Raw genomic sequence first — 21,659 nt, forward strand, 5'->3', positions numbered from 1 at the left:
TTGGAATGTCATCTATGGTAGTCTCCAGTATATCTGTAAGACGCTCAAGGTCACTTTCCAACTCAGCCAAAGTCTCTGTGGCCTCGTCCTGTGGGGCCGGTGCCGGTGCAACTGGTAGTCTCCTCTCGTAAGGCTGGAGATTGGCTGGACATCGTGGGCCTACATCTGCATTTTGAAAATTATTACTATCAATTTTGAGACGATATAAAACAAACAAAAATATTAGATAGTTTAAAAAACTTGTGAAAAATGAAGTTACCTGTATCATCCCATTGTTCTCCCGGTGGAAGAACCATGTCCGGATCTCCACGAAAATCAACTCCAGCATAAGGAAAATCCTGTATAGAAAATACCTGGTCTTCTAACTAGCGAAAGTACTCCAGAGTAAATCGGACAACCTCCGTTCCCTCATCAGGATGACGGGCCATAACCGCAACCCATCGCATCAATTTGGGCTCTCGAGGAAGCCCAACCCCAACAGTGAGCTGCTGTGGGATTAGCATTGGAACCCTCTCTAAGCCAAAACTCACAACTAAAGGCCCATAACCAAAAGTCTTTAGCTGTCTGTTTTTGCCTCTAGTCAGTTGGCCTTTTATATTGGCCAACACATCATCACACCAGTTGAAAATGGTACCTTGATAGCAATCAATCGCCATCCGCATCTGGGATCCAGTGGCAATGTGTAAAGCGGCAGCCCCGCAAAGTCTGGTAACTGTAAAGGCAATTACCTTAAGTTCTCTATCCCCTTCTCCTGAGACTGAGTGTTACACCACTCTAGTCGGAGACTAGCAATGGACTGGCCACCCGGCCTAGTCCCGAACAGAGTCAAGTGTTCACCTCTCTTGGGCAAACCAGTGAGAAAGTAGATATCTGCGGGCTCCATCTCGAGTTGGTGCCCTCCAATATAAAAACACTGGTCCTGAATGTTCCATCTTTCTACTAGCCACTCTAGAAAGCTCACTTGGGCCCTCATGCCAGGTATGGCCCAGTATTTATAAAGGCCGCATGCCTTCAAAGCATCAATTGACGGTTGATGATTAATGGCGGCCAAATCAACATCTTCGTGCTCTCTCTCGCACCAATCAAGCATGGTGAACAATCTACACACCATAAAACATCCATTAGAGTCCGTAAAATCAAAAAAAATTGGTCCATTTTGGAGAATTTGGGGTTTAAAATTTTTTTGCGCGGAGTACGCACCCCGCCTTTAGGAACAGAGCGTGGGTACGCAGGGTCCCTAAAGGCAAGGTGCATACTCCCGACATTTCTCCAACTGAGAAAATATCGGGGTACGCGGGTCCCTAGTGTGGTGCCTGCGTACCCCGAGAGGCGGTCTTTGAAACCCAAAAACCTCTAAAAAATGAAATCTGGGGCCTAAAAAGAATTCTAAACGGATGAAATTGAAGAGGAGGATGTTGAAAATTACATGGAAGAGACGGCGTTCGATTTCGACGGTCAGATTCTCTGCAATGTCCACGGGAAATTTCTTGCAAAAAGCCCTTTTTCTCTCCTCAATAGTAAAATGGTAAAAATGAATTTGTAAAAGCCATTTTTATAGTTTTTTTGGGTAAATAAATGGTAAATTTGTTTATTTTTCACCATGAAAAGGTATTTTTTAAAGTGTTTTTATCTATCTTCAACAGGTATGAGTAATGTGTTGGTTTTTGTGCAGGATAAAGGATTTTCAGGGAAAATTGTCATTTTTTACAAAAAAAAACATCAGAGTCATCTTTAAGCCCTTTTCTGACTCCTAAAACATGAAAAGATTTCCGAGCGTTTCTTTTACACTCGTTAAAACAGAATTAAAAGACGGTCCTCTTACAGCCCTTTTCTGACCGTAAAAACATGAAAAGATTGCCGGATTTTTGTCGTTTCAAATTCGATATTGGAAATAAAACGACGTGTCCTTGATTGCTTTTTAGTTTTTAGATCAGAAACACTAATCATGAAAGTACTCCTTGGTCGTAAAGATCAAGCAGTTATCTCAAGTATTATTTTATACCTTTTCGGGCTTGGGAGACACAAATTTACGAAAAATGTCAACCCTGGAGTTTTCTTAAGTTTTTTCAGACTCTCTAAAATTGAAAAACGTTGAGTTTCTCCTATACTGGACTCGTTAAAATTTCACAGTAAAGGACATGTTCGATTACAAACAGGAACGGAACACTCCTTCTTAGGGTTCGAATCTAAACTAAGTTGGACTCATCCGAAGGATGAGCTTATAATCAAGCACATGCTATCCTCCTCAAGCTTGTAAAAAATAAAGAGGTACTTGCCAGAAATGGTGGGGGAAAAGAGAGAAAAATGAGCCTATTTTTTATCCTTTGTCTCGGAAAAACCTTATCACCACTCTTCAACACGACACTTTTTCATTCACCTGGGTTGGGAAATCCTTTGCCTAACAGTTGATCAAACCACATTGAAAGTCTTCAGCCGGTCTCCGGGTATTAACTTTGGGTCAATTGTCACCAAGCCATGTGTTGTGTCGTTATGTGTTCAAGAGGTCATTGCAAATAAACCATTCATCTGCAAAATATCTGTCATCCATCTTGACCATCCCTGAGTCAGTCCTTACAGCTACATTTCTTCAACTTGATCTATGATTTCGTGTTGTGGGCTTGCCTGCAACGGATCGCTTTCTATCGACATCAGCACATTATCTAGAAAGATGATCTAGGAATCGTCAGTACCTTGAAATCTGCATGCCTCAATGGCAGGTTTCTCGCCTTTGACGACAGTTTACATCATTGACTTTGGATCGAAGGATTCTATGACATGTTCGACATCAACACATTTACTCACATCTCATGGATTGTACTGGGTACTTTGAGAGCCATTGACATCACTGGTGGTTTCTCGCACACTTGTTAACAATTTACATCATTGACTGGTAATCAAGTGGTTTCTACCATGTTCGACATCAACTCATTTATTCGCATGGATAGAATCGTACTATTTCAGGAAGCAAAAATGAAGACCCTGGATCTAGTTTCCGCCATCCAGGCTGCGAGGAGTTTTGTATTCATTATATAGTAGACTAATTATAAACAGATGGCTGCGTCCATACTGTGTCTACATGAGTCTATGATTATGATGTACTGTGAAATCATTCCTGTATCAGAGCAGTAGTTAGTTTGTTAGTTAAGTTTTCAATCTGAGTATGGGAATGCCTACCTCAGCGATGACATGATCTCATATATGTATTTTGTGTTGAATATTTGCAGGTTCCAACTGGGCTCTCCACAAGATAATCCTCGAAATGATAAAGTGCTTCACCCTTCCTAGATGATATAAAACCCTAATCTACTACAGACTTCGCACTTTAGGGGGCAATCTGTTACACTAAAATTTGTCACCATGACTATTTGCAGTCAGTATGGCTCCATCAATAACCATACTGTCCTCCTTGGCAAGTCTTATACCTCTGCTCCTCATGTCAAACTCCAAAAAAGAGAGAAAGTCTTTACAAATCAATACAACTCTGGTTACGCAGTTTCTCTTACTCTTACCTGCATGTACGCACCTCAAGTACATAATACCTGCGTACTTGTACGCTCTGTCTGTAAAGGGGCGGGTGCGTACTCCTGTAAAGGTCAAAAGGTGCAAGTTTTACTTCAAAAAACTTACTTGTGGTCGATTCTAGAGCATTCTAGAAGATGGTTTGACGTGGATTGAGCGCCTCCAGATGGTTCATGCATCCCAATGAAAGAGGAACTTATCCCATGAAGAGGGGAGCTATCCCTTTGAAAGAGGAGCTTATCCCATTGATGGTGGACCTGATTAACTTCCTCCAAAGCATTATAAATACAGGCATTGGGCCAGAGGGAGGGGAGGTTGAAAGCTGAACATTCCTAAGGGTAGATGCTGCTGAAATTAGGACTCCCTTATAGAGCTTGAGAGGAGAGATTCCAATCCTTTCTTAGCTTCATTTGGAAGTGGGTGAGCTGATCAAAGTAGAGGAGAACTCTTGCTGGACCCTGGGAGGGACCTGCACAACACCAAGGCACTAGTTGTAAGGTTTCATTTGTTTCCAATTAATACAATTAAGTTCATTTTTCTCAACAAGTTGTTATATATAATTTGTTTCATAAACTCCTTGGTCTTTATGATGAATATGTTTTATTATATGAGTTATTCAGGTGCTATGTAATCATTTGCTTGTTAGTGAATGCAGGCTTCAAGGAGAAGGATCTCATCTGGATCGGAGAGGCTTGGCTGCTACAAACGGCGTTGGACTAAAGGTAAGCCTTTTACACCTGGTTGCTTTTATTTTAAATGCATATTTAGGGAAAGATAGTGCTTGATTGTTTTGTTTGTCACTAGAAAAGCCTTGTTTTCTAGGGAGGTCGGTTTTGTCCGCAAAATTGACTCTTTCCGCATGACACCATATAAAATATCAATGAATATATTCTCAGATTTAGATTTTGGTTTTAAGTGAAATTAAAAATGATAACAAATAGTAAATCATTTGAAATAAGTCGTGCATCTAGATATATTTGAGTTTTTTGCCATAAAAAAAATTTTGTTAGGTATACAGGAAAATTCATTTTCATGAAAATATGAACTATGAATTATGGGTAAATATAAGTTTTCCAAGATTTAGTTTAACCCAACATTATTTTTAGGGTGGAAAAATTAATTCTAATATATTTTTTGATTAGTAAGGAGAAGTTGTATTACTATTTAGAAATATTGATTGATTTATTATTATTACTCTAAGAAAAATCATGTCACTTAAATTATTGACTAACAATTTTTAATGACATATACTTTCACTTTGGCCATATGTTTTCAAGTCTTGGGTCATTAACTTATTTCTTTAGGTCAAATAAATATGAGGTCTTAGCCATTGAAATGCTATTAGTTTTGACTCCAAGCCCAAAACTCAATTAAGGCGTAGCTGATATCTCTCAAAGACTAAATATACTTTGTGGTCATCATTTAAGTTATCTCAAATATGATCCTCTATTCTTTAACAATATTTAGCCTTAATTCCATGGAAACAATAAATATTAGCCCAAAACTCAATTACAACCTAGTCAATATTTTCCAAAAAATTCAATATGATTTGTGATCATCATTTTTAAAAAAAATCACTTTAAAAGTTAACTTTTTATTATTTCTTTGAAATAAACAAAAATGGAGATTTGCAAGTATACATCATCCTAAGGTGTATTTTATTAGTCTACTTTTTATTAATAATTCACATGCAAATTTAAGTAAATAAGCAATTAATTATGTCAAATTTATGTAGATAAGTATATATATGAAATTTAAGTAAATAAGTTATCTATATATATAAACTGTGATTAAATATAAATGTATATATATCACCTTTTACTAAATATAAATGTGTTTTGTGATTTTTATTTTACATCACATTCATTAACTTTATCATAAGTTGCAATATCATTTAGAAAATAGTCCGTTACGTTTTGAATTATTAAATTATATAATAAATAAAAATAACATGTCACTATTAAAGTATATAATAAAGAAAAATAGCATGCCCACCAAATGGAGGAAAGAAACTTGCAAAGTATATATATGTTAGAAAATAGATTTTCATATTTTAAGTTTAGATATTTTAGAGATATAGTTTTTCACACGTGGTTATCTAATTCCTAGTAAGTTTAAAAATATGTAATAACAATTAAATTAATCAAATTAATTTATAAGTGGTGAAATTAATTCCTAGTAAGTTAAAAAAAATATAATAACAATCAAATTAATTTAGAATAAAATCATGTCAACAAATTATCCCTCAAGAAAGGATGCTAATAGAATACACAGACATGAGGGGCATTGTATCCTTACAAGTGAATCCTCTTGAAGTGACATTTCACTTAGAATGTCCTCTGTGAGGAACACTGAGAGAAAGCATGATATATTCACTTGACCCATGTTATTGCATGCTTGGGGTAGGTGTACTCTTCTCACCAAACATAAGGAGGACAAAATTCTAATTTAAAAAGAGACATTAAACTATGGGATAGGGTATTGGCCAATAATCCCATTCACTATTAGATTTCCCCTAGCTATATTTGTTCCTTATTTAGCTATTTGTGAGCTTTCATGTTGGTGGAACTCAGAATATGGAACAGTGAATGAATATAAATCTTTTTTATTATGAGATAGATCATTTTGAAGATTGTTTTAAGTTTTTGTTCCATGAGATAAGATATTGCAATGAAGCATCGAAAGATGATTGAGGAATCTCCAATGATGATCAAGTATGTTATGCCTTTCGAGACAATGATATTGAGTCCTTGAAATAATATGAAATCTTCCGCTTGAATATTAGAAGTATGTTTTGATCCCCAAGAGTAAGTATGCTAATGGTGGGACAAAGACAAGTATTTTTAAAATTAAGGTCAAGAATGTTGATGAAAAATGTTTTTCATCTTCAACCCTCTTAGTGTCACTTAGGTGATAGAGTTTTTCATCCCATGGAATAAATTTGGTAATTGAGCAATGCTTATTTTTACTATGAAGGTCATGAGAATTTGTTCTTATTTTATTAATTCTTATTTTTTATTAACATTACTGAAGGTAGAGAGATCTTTCTTATTTTCAAGATTAGGCTTGATCACCTCCTTATAATATGTTAGTTTCATGTTTCCCTCTAACTCTTTATCACCCCACAATTATTAGGTCTATAGGGAAATTCCTTTTCATGAAAATATGAACTATGGGTAAATATAAGTTTTCCAAATTTAAGTTTAACCAAGTATTATTTTTAGGGTGGAAAAAATAATTATAATTTAAATTTTGATTAGCAAGGAGTTTAATTACTATTTATAAATATCGATTGATTTATTAGCATTAATCTAAGAAAAAACATGTCATTTAAAAGCACTAGCCAACTATAATATTAATATGTAATTGATAATTTAAATTAAAACATACAATGATATTAATTTGTTTTTATAAAAGTTTTACTATTTATTTTAATTAAAATTTTATAATTTTATATATTAATATAATATTTTTTAATACTATTTATTTAAAAAGAAAATTAAAATTTAAAATTTTTACACTCTATATGAAAATGTAAAAAGTAAATACATGTTTATGTAGTTATAAAAAAATTTTACACTCTATATGAAAATGTAAAAAGTAAATACATGTTTATGTAGTTATAAAAAATTTTACGGATATATATATGTGTCTTTATTTTATATATAATATTAGAATTTAGAGATCATATTTAGGTCGTAGGTGAACGTGTCATAGCATATTAGAATGTGGCTTTGTATCCAACATTTTAAAAGAAAAAGAAAATGTAAATATATATATATATATATATATATATATATATATATATATATATATAGATAGATAGATAGATAGATAGATAGATAGATATGGGGTGACGAATGAAACTTGTTGCAATTAATGTATTTGACCAATGTTATTTTCGGTCAAATTAATGGTATTTTTTCTAGGTTATAAGTTTGGTGTCTCAAAACAAAGAGAAAGAATCTTGGATATGTGTATGCAAACATTCTTAATTGTTTGAATTAAGAGACAAGTTTCACAGTGACCACAATAAAGAAGATTTCACAATGATATAGCATTCGGGTTTTCTGAAACCTGAATCAAGAAAGCGAGTATCTTTTTATCAGATGGTGTGGGAATTGTTGCTGTTTTTTTCATTTAAGTGTCAGCATCGGGGAAAATGAAAATGAAAAGGAAAGGCAAAGGTGGGAAATGGGAGATTCTAGAGAACAAATGTAGAGTGTATGCCATGCACACGATCCTCCTACCCAAAAATAAGATTATAATCTTCGACCATATTGATTTCAGCCCATTCATTTACCCTTTGGGAAATGTGTTCTACTTGAAATTGTCTTTGTTTTGACTACCCATAAGTCAAATTATGTCTCTAGAGAATAAATATATGTATCTTAAAAGTTTTGTCTCTCTCACTTCCTAATCTTCAGCTATTACCCAATTGCCAAACTCAATTAAACTCCAAAATTGAATTCCAATATTGAACTTTATATCTACTCACTATTATTGGGGAAGAATGCATGCCTTCTTGATCCTCACTAGCATGAATTGGCCGGATCCAAGATCATCATGTGGCTTTTCCCTTCTCTACTTCCATGTGGCACACTTACAACTACACTCTAAGGTCTTGTTGATGGTGTTGGACCCACCAACATTCCAGGTATCTCCCCGGTATGAAGTCCCTACTAGACCTCACACTATTTGGAATATGAGTCCCATATGGTATGGCGGCCCAGTTGCCATTATCTTAATTGTTTTACTTAGCTCTTGCTTGTTAGCATGAGAGAGTGGTTTGCTTTGTCTTCGAACATCAAGGTTAGCGTGCCTGGTGAGTGCTAGTGTTACTTGTGACAAGGTTCTTTCACAGCAGAGAGAGAGGGTGGGAGTGAGTCACCAGTCAGAATGGAGGAAGTCCTAACTCTGTCAGATACACACAACACAACAGGACATGCAGCTTCTGGAGGGGCAATCCACACGAATGTGGCAGTCACAATACAAAAGGGAAGATAGTGCATACAACACCCAGCAGGATAGTTTGCGCAAGTGTAACGATCGTTTTAACAAGTTTACGTGAAAGGTTTTGTCTGATGTTCGGGGAGGTAACCAACATGGGAAGGACAACATTAACAACTTATACAACACATTTTCATAAATATGTGTATTAGAACAGTCGAATGAGTTCAATTGTTTAACACAGGTTAAAGCAACATGTATTACAAGTGTTCAAGATCAATCTTACAAAGAGTTACAACACATGTGTGAAAACATGTTGGCCTGCTATCAAGCTTTTGAATTAAGCAAAATTTCCAAGACACATCGATACACCATACATCACTAACCCCATGGGCGGGGCTTTGGAGCCACTACTCGCTCCTCAAAGAAAAGATTACAGACTCTCAAGGCTATATGGGAGGAGCCAAGGTGAAACTCTTTTGCATGTACAAATGAGGGCTATTTATAGCCAAGGGTAAAACTGGCCCTTCTGACTATTAAACTTCCCTCATGACTGTTTGGCTTTTATGACTTTTCAACTTTACATGACTCTTCAAATTACAAGTGGTTCTCTTGGATTTCCACGTTACATTACATTGATATACAACAGTATGGCCCATAGTAGTGATGTGGCTGACATTATTCATGACATGACTCAACATGACAACGCCGGTATGTTCATGTTGTTGGTGGTGTGCATGTCGAGTTGCATTGTTGCTGAGTGATGGATGTCCTCTTGGTGTATCACATCTTCACCTCCTCATGGAAAGATGAGCAAAGTCCTTGATGGTCATTGGGTTCACTTGATGTTGCATGTGCACGTTGCTCCTTGGTTGTACTTTGGCATGCTTGACATGTCTGACTATTCATGAAAATATCTCCTCGCATGTTCATTCATTCATCCGTTCGTGAACACATCTTCGCATGGTTGTCCATTCACCAACACATTTTTTCGCATGCATCATTTGTTTGTCCATTCGTGAACGCATCTTTTTGCATGTACTCTCCTTGTTCATCTCATCCATCATCACGTCATGTCTATTCATGTACCTGTATCTGCAATCACTCATGATGAGATGACATCAAATCGATAAACCTCTTAGTCTACCATGATGAATGATCGATCGCTTCAAGATGCAAGTGACCAGGAGAGAGGGCAAGGTTACGAAACTGTGTGGACCAAGTTTCAAGCTGGGATACAAGCTCCAGGAACTGCTAGTGAAAGTTGCGTAGAAGTCATTGGGAGACTGAGATGGGAAATTTGGATCAGCAGTGACTGCCCATGGGATCTTGCTCGGCTGGAGGGAAGGTCTATGCAATTCCCAGAGAGAACTAGTTCAGGAAGCAAAGGGCCTTGACATCAAAACCTGCACAATTCCTGTAGGGAGCTAGTTGCGGTCTGCAGGAGGCTTGGTAGCAAAAACTGCACAATTCATGGAGGGAGCTAGTAGTGGGATGTGGGAAGGCTTGGCAGCAAATACTACGCAATTCATAGATGTAGATTTTAACCCCGTACAGAAATTCCCTGCATACGAATTCTAAAACACAGAAAATAAACAATGCGAGAGCATAACACATAAAACACATATACACAGAGATTTTCCCCTGGATCCCAAAACTGGGACTACCAGCTTGATTTTTCATTATGTTCCTTTCAATGTTACAATAAATATTTGCACATGCCGAAGCATCCAATACCATGGACCAAAAACCATCATGTCCAAAACCATGGACTGAAAACCATAGGTAGGTTCACCCAACCTAATATAGGGTCCAAAAAAAAATTTCCCGTGGTGCTGCCACGGACCCCATACAGGGGGGCTACCCGCCCCCCTCAAACCCCCCTATGACCCCCCTGCTGCGCAATCGACACAACAAAGGGGGGGTTCTGCCCCCCGTCTAACCCCCTGGTTCACTACATAGGTTAGTCATGGAAAGAATATAACACAACCCAACATTCTCCCACTTGTTGTTTTCTTTCCACAAGGAGCCACAGGAGAGCTTAGTCATTTTTCCAGCCCTGAAATGCCCATTGTTTCTCTACACCAAGAGAACTTCTTAGCGCTCACAAATTTTTTCAATGCATCTGCAGTATTCTTCAAATTGTCCACCTTTACCAGCAACACCTTTTTGTCTTCTATCATATCCCTCACAAAGTGATACTGAACATCAATGTGCCTTGTCTTTGAATGATAAAGTTTCTTTGCCAAGAAAATTTCACTTTAGTTGTCACAGTCTATCCTTATAGATCCCTGTACTAACCCCATACTTGAACACAATCTCTGCAACCAAACTGCTTCCTTGCTTGCATGAGTGGCTGCCATGTATTCTGCCTCTGTAGTTGATAGTGCAGCTACAAATTGTTTCTTACTCATCCAACTAACTGCACCTCCAAATAGGTTAAACACATACCCACTTGTAGATCTTCTCTGATCCAAATCTCGAGCCCAGTCTACATCAACAAAGCCATGAATATCCAACACTCTGTCCAATCTTGGTCTTCCCTAGTAGCACAAACCATAATCACTAGTGCCACGCAAATACCTGAAAACCCACTTCACTGTTGTCTGGTGCTCCTTCCCTGGTTTTGACATAAACCTACTCAATACTCCCACTGCATGTGCAATGTTTGGTCTAGTACAGACCATTTCATACATCAGGCTACCGACTGCACTTGCATATGGAACACGAGACATATCCTCTTCCTCTTCTTGTGTCTTGGGACACTATTCAACAAATAAATTTACACCTACAGGAATAGTAACCTTTACCGGTTTACTATCCTGCATATTAAACCTCTGCAGTATTGTCTCGACATATTTCCTCTGGTTTAACCAGAGCTTCCTCTTTGCCGATCTCTTTTAATTTCCATGCCCAAAATATAGTTTGCAGCACCAAGATCTTTCATGTCGAATTTGGAGGACAATTGGGTCTTCAAATCCTGGATAATTTCTTTGTCATTTCCAACCAGCAACATATCATCCACATACAAGACTAGGTAAATAACACGATCACCAATTAATTTAAAATACACATAGTGATCTGCTTTGCTTCTGGTGAAGCCAAGTCCTGGTATAAATGTATCAAATTTCTGATACCACATCCTTGGTGACTGTTGTAACCCATACAGAGACTTCTTTAACTTGCATACAAGTTCTTTCTTACCCTTCACCGCAAAGCCTTCAGGCTGATTCATGTAGATCTCCTCTTCCTGATCCCCATGAAGAAATTTTGTCTTCACATCCATCTGTTCTACCTCAAAATCAAAAGCAGCAGCAACAGATACAAGTAACCTAATAGAAGTTACCTTGGTAACAGGAGAAAAAGTATCACCAAAATCAATTCCTAGAACCTGGGAATAACCTTTTTCTACCAACTGAGCTTTGTATTCTCCACCTTTCCTTATGCATTTTTCTTCTTCTTGAACACCCATTTGCTACCAATGGGTTTCCTTCGCAACTCCACCAGATCCCAAGCCTCATTTTTGTGCAAAGATGCCATTCATCAACCATGGCCTCTTTCTAGAGTCTTCCATCCTCTAAATCTACTGCTTCCTTCACAGTTCTAGGATCATCATTAGTAATAGATAAAGAAAAATTTGAACAAAAAGTAGATCGACTATACCTTTCTCACTGCCTTCTTTCTCAAACTAATCTTCTTACACCGGGAGTTTGTGGCTCTTCATCTTCTTTTTCCTCCTCTGTTGTAGAGTCTAATTCTTCCTCCTTTAGCTCAAACTCTATCTTCTCAGGTTCCTTTCATTGGACTTCATGTTTAATAATATCTTTCACCTCTTTGAACACCACATCTCGGTTGTACACAAAATTCCTTGTTGCTGGGTTCAAAAGCTTATAACCCTTTAAACCATCCTTATACCCAATAAAGATGCACTTTTCAGACTTACTATCCAACTTGGTTTGTTTCTCCTTTGGGACATGTACATATGCATCACATCCAAATACCCTCATATGTGAAAGAGAGGGTTTCTCACCAGTCCATACCTCTTGTGGAGTCTTATCCTCCAATGCTAATGAAGGTGATCTATTGACCAGGTAACATGTTTTCTCCACTGCCTCTGCCTAGAATTCATGTCCTAACTCGGCACCACTGAGCATGCTTCTTTCCCTTTCCATCAATGTCTTATTCATTCTTTCTGCAACTCCATTTTATTGAGGTGTATATGGAGTAGTCCTCTGTTGTGCTATACCACACTTCTTACAGAATTCTTCAAATTCCTTACTACAAAACTCTCCACCGTTATTTTTCCTCAACACCTTTATCTTCTTCTCTATCTGATTTTCCACCAGAGCCTTAAATTCTTTAAACCTGTCAAAAACTTTAGATTTCTTCTTAAGAAAATATATCCATGTTTTCCTTGAGAATTCATCTATAAATGATACATAGTACACAGACTTACCCAGTGATGGAACCTTCACAGGTCCAAACACATCACTGTGCACAAGCTCTAATATCTGTTTCACCCTCTTACCACCAGAGGGGAAACTCACCCGATTCTACTTCCCATATACACAATTTTCACAGAAATCAAAATCCAGAGAGCTATTACTCATACCTTCTACCATACCTTTACCATGAAGTATTCGAAGGCCCTTCTCTCCAATATGTCCAAGCCTTTGATGCCACAAAATGGTCTTCTCTCCAGAGACCACTAGATTTTCTGCTCCACTTTCAGGAACCACAGAACTGTTGCACTCATCAACAACAGTGCTACCTTGCAGCTTGTACAGAGTTCCAATCCGAACTCCCCGCATCAATACCAGTGCTCCCCGAACCATCTTCCATGTATCTTTCTCGAACACTGTCTTTACATCTGCATCATCCAGCTTGCTTACAGAAATCAAATTTCTAGCCAATGTAGGAATATGTAGAACACCCGAAAGTGTTCTAACCCTTCCACCTTGCAACTTCAACTTTACTTTTCTGTGACCAATGATTCTAGCCTTCCTATCATCCCCCAACAACACATCACCACCATCGTATTTCTCATACATGCAGAACCACTCTCTATGGGGAGTGAAGTGAAAGGATGCACCTGAGTCAATCGACCATGCCTCATGATCTACATGTGTACTTGAAGAAGCCAACTACACATCCCCACCTTCATCTGAGGTGGTTTCGCCTCTACAGAAGGAGCATCATCAGATCCATTTCCTTTATCAAGAGCTTTAGATTTACAGTCCCTTTTGAAGTGCCCTTCCTTTCCGCATTTCTAGCACACCACCTTTACAGGTTTTCCTGGAGATTTAGATCTCCCTCTAGATTTAGATCTCCCACTTGATGAATTATTTTTGTTTCTGTTCTGGGACCGTCCTCGTATAGACAATGCATCACCATTCTGGCTCTCCATATTTTTCCATCTCATCTCCTATGTCAGCAAGGCTGAGACTATTTCATCAAACTACAAGGCAGTTGCATTGATACCTATTGCAATAACCAGACTATCCCACGAATTTGGTAGAGACCACAAAAAACTGATGCACTTATCTTCATCTAAAATTTTAATATCAATAGATGCTAACTGACTTACCATAGTATTAAATGTGTTCAGATGCTCTGTCACAGAATATCCATATTTCATCCTCAGGTTATATAGCTTTTTCTGCAAGAGCAGTTTATTCACCAGAGACTTATATTGGTACAAAGTCCCTAACTTGTCCCACAAAACCTTCACTGTAGCTTCCCCTGATACATTCAGTAATACTGAATATGAGACACACAATCGTATTGTGTTTTTTGCTTTCCGGTCCAACTTCTTCCATTCTTCATCGAACACTCCCGTTGGTTTAGTACCCGGATCTACCGCGATCCACTGATCTTTATCCACCAACAGATCCTCCATCTTGAGTTTCCACAACTCAAAACACTGACCAATTAAATTTCTCGATCTCTATCTTTCCACTACTTGCCATCTTCTTTTACCACCAGAATCGATCTCGTAGATATCCCACTGAACAAGGTCTACAACAGGCCCGAGTGAAACCCCTCAACAACAAAGGCATCCCCTTGAAGCCAAAACTACTTTGATACCAAATGTAGGTTTTAACCCGTTACAGAAATTACCTGCATACGAATTCTAAAACACAGAAAATAAAAAATGCGAGAGCATAACACATAAAACACATATACACAGAGATTTTCCTGTGGATCCCAAAACCGTGACTACCAGCTTGATTTTTCATTATGTTCCTTTCAATGTTACAATACATATTTATACATGCTAAAGCATCCAATACCATGGACCGAAAACCATCGCGTCCAAAACCATGGACCGAAAACCATAGGTAGGTTCGTCCAACCTAATATAGGGTCCAAAAAAAAATTTCCTGGGGCGCTGCCTCGGACCCCATAGAAGGGGCTACCTGACCCCATCAAACCCCCCAGATAGGGGGGGTTGACACCCCCCCTGTGACCCCCTTGTTGCGCAATCGGCACAACGAAGGGGGGGCTCGGCCCCCCCTCTAACCCCCGAGTTCACTACGTAGGTTATTCATGGAAAGAATATAACCCAACCCAACACTAGAGGGAGCTGGCAGCAGGCTACAGATTGCTGGGGATAAAAACTGCGTAATTGTTGGGAGGTTGATCTGCTAATCACCTCTGCACAATATCTAAGATGAGCCGGATGGTGGGTAGCTGAGGGGCTTTATCATAAAATCTGAGCAGTTTTCTGAGTGAGTAACCAGACGGTTGTCTGGGTGGCTAGCTGGAAAAACTACGCAATTCTTGGAGGGAGACAAGGATGGGCAGTAGGTGTCTGTCTGGCCTATCTGCGCAATTTCCTTAGTCAGCAAAGCGGGCAAGATCTGTAGCTTCTACGTAATTTTTTAGGGGAGTGAGTCGCGGGGTGACTACTCGTTCAAACTCTCTGGTTGACTAGTAGGAGGGTTGGTTGATAAGCTTGTGGGTAGTGCATATTGAAATGGCTTGTTGGACACTTTTGTGCTGTTCTGGGTGACAGTCGGTTGAGTCGATTGTAGTGTGGAGGTCCAGTTGTTAAAGGGTGATACGGTCATCATAACTTCAGAAAAATGACTGATATTGCGAGTGAGTGAATTTGTGGATACACGACCTTGCAAACACACATTCACACGACTTGATGACAAGATGCCTCAAACCATCCAGACAACATATGCTCAACATGACTGATCGATGGTGCGAGCGACAAGCGTGACGTTTGTGATCGATCATTGAACGACTGTGGCGATGCTTGCGCAACAGTTCATACAACTTCATGTGTGAGCACGACGGATGTTTACATAGTGAATACAACATGTACACATAAAGTGAAGACCTTGTGCACGACCAGAACAGGGCTGCAAGCATGACATTGTGACCAATATGCAAAAATTTGTTCGTTGAACGGTCAAGAAAGGAGAGTGCAAAGACTCAACACGATCCCATGGGGTGAGCTCGAGTGATTGCAAACATCAAGTAAAATTTCAAGGGAGGCTTCAAAATTGGATGCGAGCCAAAATTTTGGAGGGTGTTTCAGCCGCTACAACACTTGGCAATACACTAGTAGAAATCCATATTCTTTGTTTTGGCTCATTGACAACACAGGCTCTTGGTCTTTCAAGGAGTATTGAATCATTATGTGTGTTACCTCGGCATCCCCACCTACCCCATGGATAGACATGGTTCACATTTTTACAACTCAGTCAAACACAACAAAAGTTTCAGCTTGATCACAGCGTTTCGAAATCGGGAAGGGTAGTTTGGCTTGCAAGTTAAAAAAATCAAAGGATAACTTTTCATCTCTGGTGTTGCTTCACTTCCAGCAGGTCTGGATTGTACCCTAGTGGAGCCACGCAGGAACACATGCATTGCTCCACTGCCAGCGAGCCTGGTCAGTACCCTGGTGGAGTTGCATGCTTCACCTCTCTGCGTAAGAAGCCTTTCTCTTCTTATGCCTTTGTATTTTTTTCAAGAGGACTGTGCATCTGCACCTATTTATTTTTTGGGGAAAAAGAGGGATCCTGACCTATTGAGAGTAGAATATGTTGTTCCTTCTGAGAAGCATGTGGGACCTATGACATAGCTTTTCTCATTTAGGTTTTCCCCTTCTTCGTTTCTATTAGTTGGATGAGCTTGAACACACAGAGCAGAAGGCAAAGTACAAGCATGGGGTTTCCTAGTGTGGACACAAGTTCATGGTTAGACCAAAGCTTCCCTTGCAGACAGCTCATATTTTCCATCAAGACTTCATCGACCGAAGGCTATAACCAAGCACATTGAAGACGGACACAAGAAAGTCCAAGTGTTGTAGTGTCACAAGACTCTTAGATCTCAACCACATACTCATTCAAAATCCAGAGCTTAGTAAAGGGAAACACTTATTTACAAAACTAAAAATACCATGATAATAAGCAAACAAAACAAAATGAAACAAAAATAGTAAGTGAAAGCATAAAAACAAAAACAAGAAATAAGCAGTAAGCGGACTATGTACATCACGCGGGGCATGGCCCGGCCTACTAAAAATAATGTTTGAGATCATGGTCATTGACAAGAAGATTGACAACCCTCCCATCAAGTGATTGCAAACAGTGTGTGTGAGGGCCAAGATTATCGTGAACCATTATCATAATATGAGGTTCCGCTACTGAATCCTAGTGGTATCCCGAAAGTCCTTTAGGTGATGACAACATTCTTGCTTCAGATACTGCATGTATCATAGGTTTCGAAGATGGCACGAGGTAGTTGTTTTTGCTCCAGGAACAATTCAAGTTTCTGAAATCAATGCATAAACAGATTTCCATGGATTTCTTATGCACAAAAATAAATTAGAAACCCATGTAAAATAACAAACTTTTAAGTGATCCAAACATCCAGCAACTTAGTCAGTTCTTTATGTATAAGGGGTTTAAGTGACGTATGTGTTTTACCTAGTTTTTTCTACTACGGCTTGGCTCCTTCTTTGCTTGGAATTTCATGTTGGATTATTTGTGTGTCATATGTACTTAGGTCATCATATGCCCACGTGAACACATCTCATTATTGTTTGAAGAAGCAGACAAAGGTTTGTTGCTGCTATGGTGTGCAGTATGTACCAAGACTGACTAACTTCAAATCGTCGTATGTTCCCAGGTTGATTTGTTCATTCCTCATGGTGGAACTGTGGGTTTTGTTGTTTCTTGACCCTTGATAGTGGTTTTTCAAGTCATAGAGCCTGTTGAGAGAAACTGCACCTTTGGAGATGGGGTTGCCTTTATTTCCATCAGCTGCAGCTTGTAGGGGCTTCTCGTGCTCATCTTCATCAGTTGTTGCATCCTTGAAGGTCGTTTGGGGTGCTTATCTTTGTGAAATGAAAAAAATTCACTGTTCATGCAATCATCGACCTGGAACACTGAGTTGGAGCTCTATGCATTTTTATTCGAGTGGCGATTGTTACCTAATGACATGCTTCCTTGTCTTTGTCTAGGCAGTTGGCTTCTCACAGATGTGTCTGTTGTTCATTTCTTGAGCTCATATACTTATGTTGTCAAGTTCTTGACAAGGCAAGTAAGGGTTTCAATATCGTTTGTTTCTTTGTCTCTACCCTTGCTCACCACAGCCTATGGCTTCCTGCTCGCATCTCTAGAGTCCTTTGTTGGTTGGTCATCCTTAATGACTTCGATCACTCACAGGTCCTTTTCAACAATGATTTCCTCTTCATAATTTTCTAACAGTGTTGGTTTCGCAGCTTGCTTGATGAACTGTGCAATGTAGATCAGTAGTGTGGACGTGTAGTAATCGACAATGATGGATTCATGAGGTTTCATGTCCACTGCAAACTTGTTGAATATGCATAAAAACCTATGATTGAAATCTTTTACCTTTACTTTCCCCTCAATCTTCAAGCTTCCCAATTCTTTGAGTAACATGGTTGGGGTCTTTTCATCAACAAAATTTTACAGAAACATGCGTTTGAATGCACCCGAGTTATGTATGGAGTTGGCGAGAAGGTTGTGATACCATGTTGTTACGTGACCATCCAAGGTACATGGAAAGAATCTACATGCAATGTTGTTGTTCCGGTCTATTTCTCTTTCCTTGTGCCTATTTTGCCTTAGGTGGATGGTTCATAGGCCTTAAGGGTCTACAACTATAGGTAGAAGTTGTCCAAGTGATCTTCTGCCTTCACCGTCCTGTCAGGGTCAAAATTTGTACTCATTCTCTCTGACCACTTTGGCATCTTGTGCAAAGAACCTTGGAGAGCCAATGGCCCCTGACTCATCCAGTCCAAATTTTAGTCATCCATGTCTTCTTGCTCTTCATCCTCCTCCTCTTCTTCAAAATTTGACAGTTCTGACTCTTAGTGTGTTGGTTCGTCTCCGCCTCCGCCTCCTCCACTGCCTTCCCCTCCACCTCTTGTACAGAAGTTTGAGCCCAAGATCGCGAGGGTGTCTCTTTCTCCTTGTTGGAAGACTATAGGTTCCTCTCTGTTCTCAACAGCTTCTACGAAATGTGGCAAGAATTGCTTCTTCCACTGATGATACAACAACCCCTGTAGGAGTAGTTTTTGGCTTTCTCGATGCATATGGAAGATGTTTTATTCATGGGATCAGTCTATCTACTTTCGTGAACTCACAGGTGATGGGACAAACAGAGCGAAGGTGTTGATATGAAATTTCATGTTCATGTTTGGGAGGTGAGGAGTAACCGAATTCAGAGTCGCGCATAGGTGAGAGGGAGTGCAAGTTACTACCTTGACCAGATGATTGATGAGTGGGGGTAAGAGGAAATTCAACCATAAACAACTAGCATCCCTCTTCTAGCGCCAGAAATGTTCACGGTGTTAGACCCACCAACATTCAGGGGATCTCCCTGGTATGAAGTCCCAACTAGCCCTCACACCATTTGGTGTAAGAGTCCCATTCGATATGTTGGCCCAATTTCCATTACATTAAATGTTTTCCTTATGTCTTTCTTGTCAGCATAAGAGAGTGGTCTACTTTTTCTTCTAACAGCGAGGTTCACGTGCCTAGTGAGTGATAGTGTTACTTGTGTCAAGGTTTTTCACAGAAGAGAGAGAGGGTGGTATTGAGTCTCCAGTCGGAAGGGAGGAAATCCCAAATTTGTTAGAGACACACAAAACAATAGGACATGTACAGATTTCGGAGGAGAAATCCACACGGATGCGGCAGTCACAACACACAAGGGAAGATAGAATGTATAACACCCAGTGGGACAGTCCGTGCGAGTGTGACAGTAGTTATAACAAGTTTACGTGAAAGGTTATGTCTAATGTCCCGGGAGGTAACCAACATGGGCAGGACAATGTTAACAAATTATACAACACATTTTCATAAATATATGTATTATAACAGCTGAATGAGTTCAATTGTTTAACATAGGTTAAAGCAACATGTATTACAAGTGTTCAAGATTAATCTTACAAACAGTTACAACACATGTGTGAAAACGTGTTGGCCTGTTATCAAGATTCTAAATTAAGTGAAAGTTCTAAGACACATCGATACACCATACATCACTAACCCCGTGGGTGGGGTGTTGGAGCCACTACTCGCTCCTAAAAGAAAAGATTATAGACTCTCAAGGATATGTGGGAGGATCCAAGGTGAAAAGTCTTTTGCATGTACAAATGAGGGCTATTTATAGCCAAGGGTAAAACTGGCCCTTATGACTATTCGACTTCCCTCATGACTGTTTGAATTTCATGAATTTTCAACTTTACATGACTCTTCAGATTACAAGTGAGTCTCTTGGAATTCCACATTACATTACATTGATTTACAACAGTATGGTCCATAGTAGTGATGTGGCTGACGAGACTCATGACATGAATCGACATGACAGTGCTAGTATGTTCATGTTGTTGGTGATGTGCATGTCGAGTTGCAGTGTTGTTGAGTGATGGGTGTCCTCTTGGTGTATCATAGCTTCACCTTCACATGGAAAGGTGTTCGGAGTCTTCGATGGTCATTAGGTTCGCTTGATGTTTCATGCGCACATTGTTCCTTGCTTGTACTTTGGCATGCTTGACATGTCCATCAGTTCATGAAAATATCTCCTCGCATGTTCATTCATTCTTTTGTTCATGAACACATCTTCTCATGGTTGTTCGTCCGCGAACACCTCCTCACATGCATCGTTTGTTCGTCCGTTCGAGAACACATCATTTTGCATGTACTCTTGTTGTTCATCCCATTCGTCGTCACGTCATGTATATTCATGTACATGCATCTGCAATCACTCATGACGAGATGACATAAAATCCATAAACCTCCTAATCTACCAAGATGCATGATCGATTGCTTTCGGATGCAGGTGACTGGGAGAGAGGTCAAGGTTGCAAAATTTTGCGGGGCAAGTTTCAAGCTAGGATGCGAGCTCTAGGCACTACTGGTGAAAATTGTGCAGAGGTCACTTGGAGACTGAGATGGGCAATCCAAATCAGCCATGACTGTTTGTGGGATGTGGCTGAGCTGGAGGGAAGATCTGCGCAATTCCTGGAGAAAAGTAGTTAGGGCAGCAGAGGGCCTTGGAAGAAAAACTTGCCTAATTTCTAGAGGAAGATAGTTGCAGGTTATAGTAGGCTTGGCAATAGAAACTGTGAAATTCATGGAGGGAGCTCGCAGTGGACTGTGGGATGGCTTGGTAGAAAAAACTACATAATTCTTGGAGGGAACTTGCAGTGGTCTGAGGGATTGTTGGGGACAAAAATTTCACGATTACTGGGAGGCTGACCTTCTGAACACGTCTGCATAATTTCTTAGCTAAGCGAGATGATATGAAGCTGATGGTATTTCTCTTGAAATCTACGCAGGTTTCTAGGTGAGCAATCAGTCTACTGTCTAGGTGGCTGGATGGAAAAACTGTGCAATTCCTAGAGAGATAGGGACGGGCACTGGGTGTCTGTTTGGCCTGTTTGTGCAATTTCCCTAGTCAATGGAGCGGGAAATATCTGCAGCTTCTGTGCAGTTTTTGAGGGGAGTGAGTCCTGAGATGACTAGCCTCTCAAACTCTCTGTTTGACTACTAGGAGGGTTGGTTGATTAGCTAGCACATAACGCAGATTGAAATGGCTTGTTGGACACTTCTGCACTATTTTGGGTGATAGTCAGTCGAGTCGATTAGAGGGTCGAGGTATGGTTTTTAGAGGGTGATACGGTTACCAGAACTTCATCA

This window comes from Pinus tabuliformis, chromosome Q (assembly GCF_031772625.1).
Source record: "Pinus tabuliformis cultivar Carrire ecotype Pingquan chromosome Q, CPIR1, whole genome shotgun sequence".
NCBI classification, from domain to species: Eukaryota; Viridiplantae; Streptophyta; class Pinopsida; order Pinales; family Pinaceae; genus Pinus; species Pinus tabuliformis.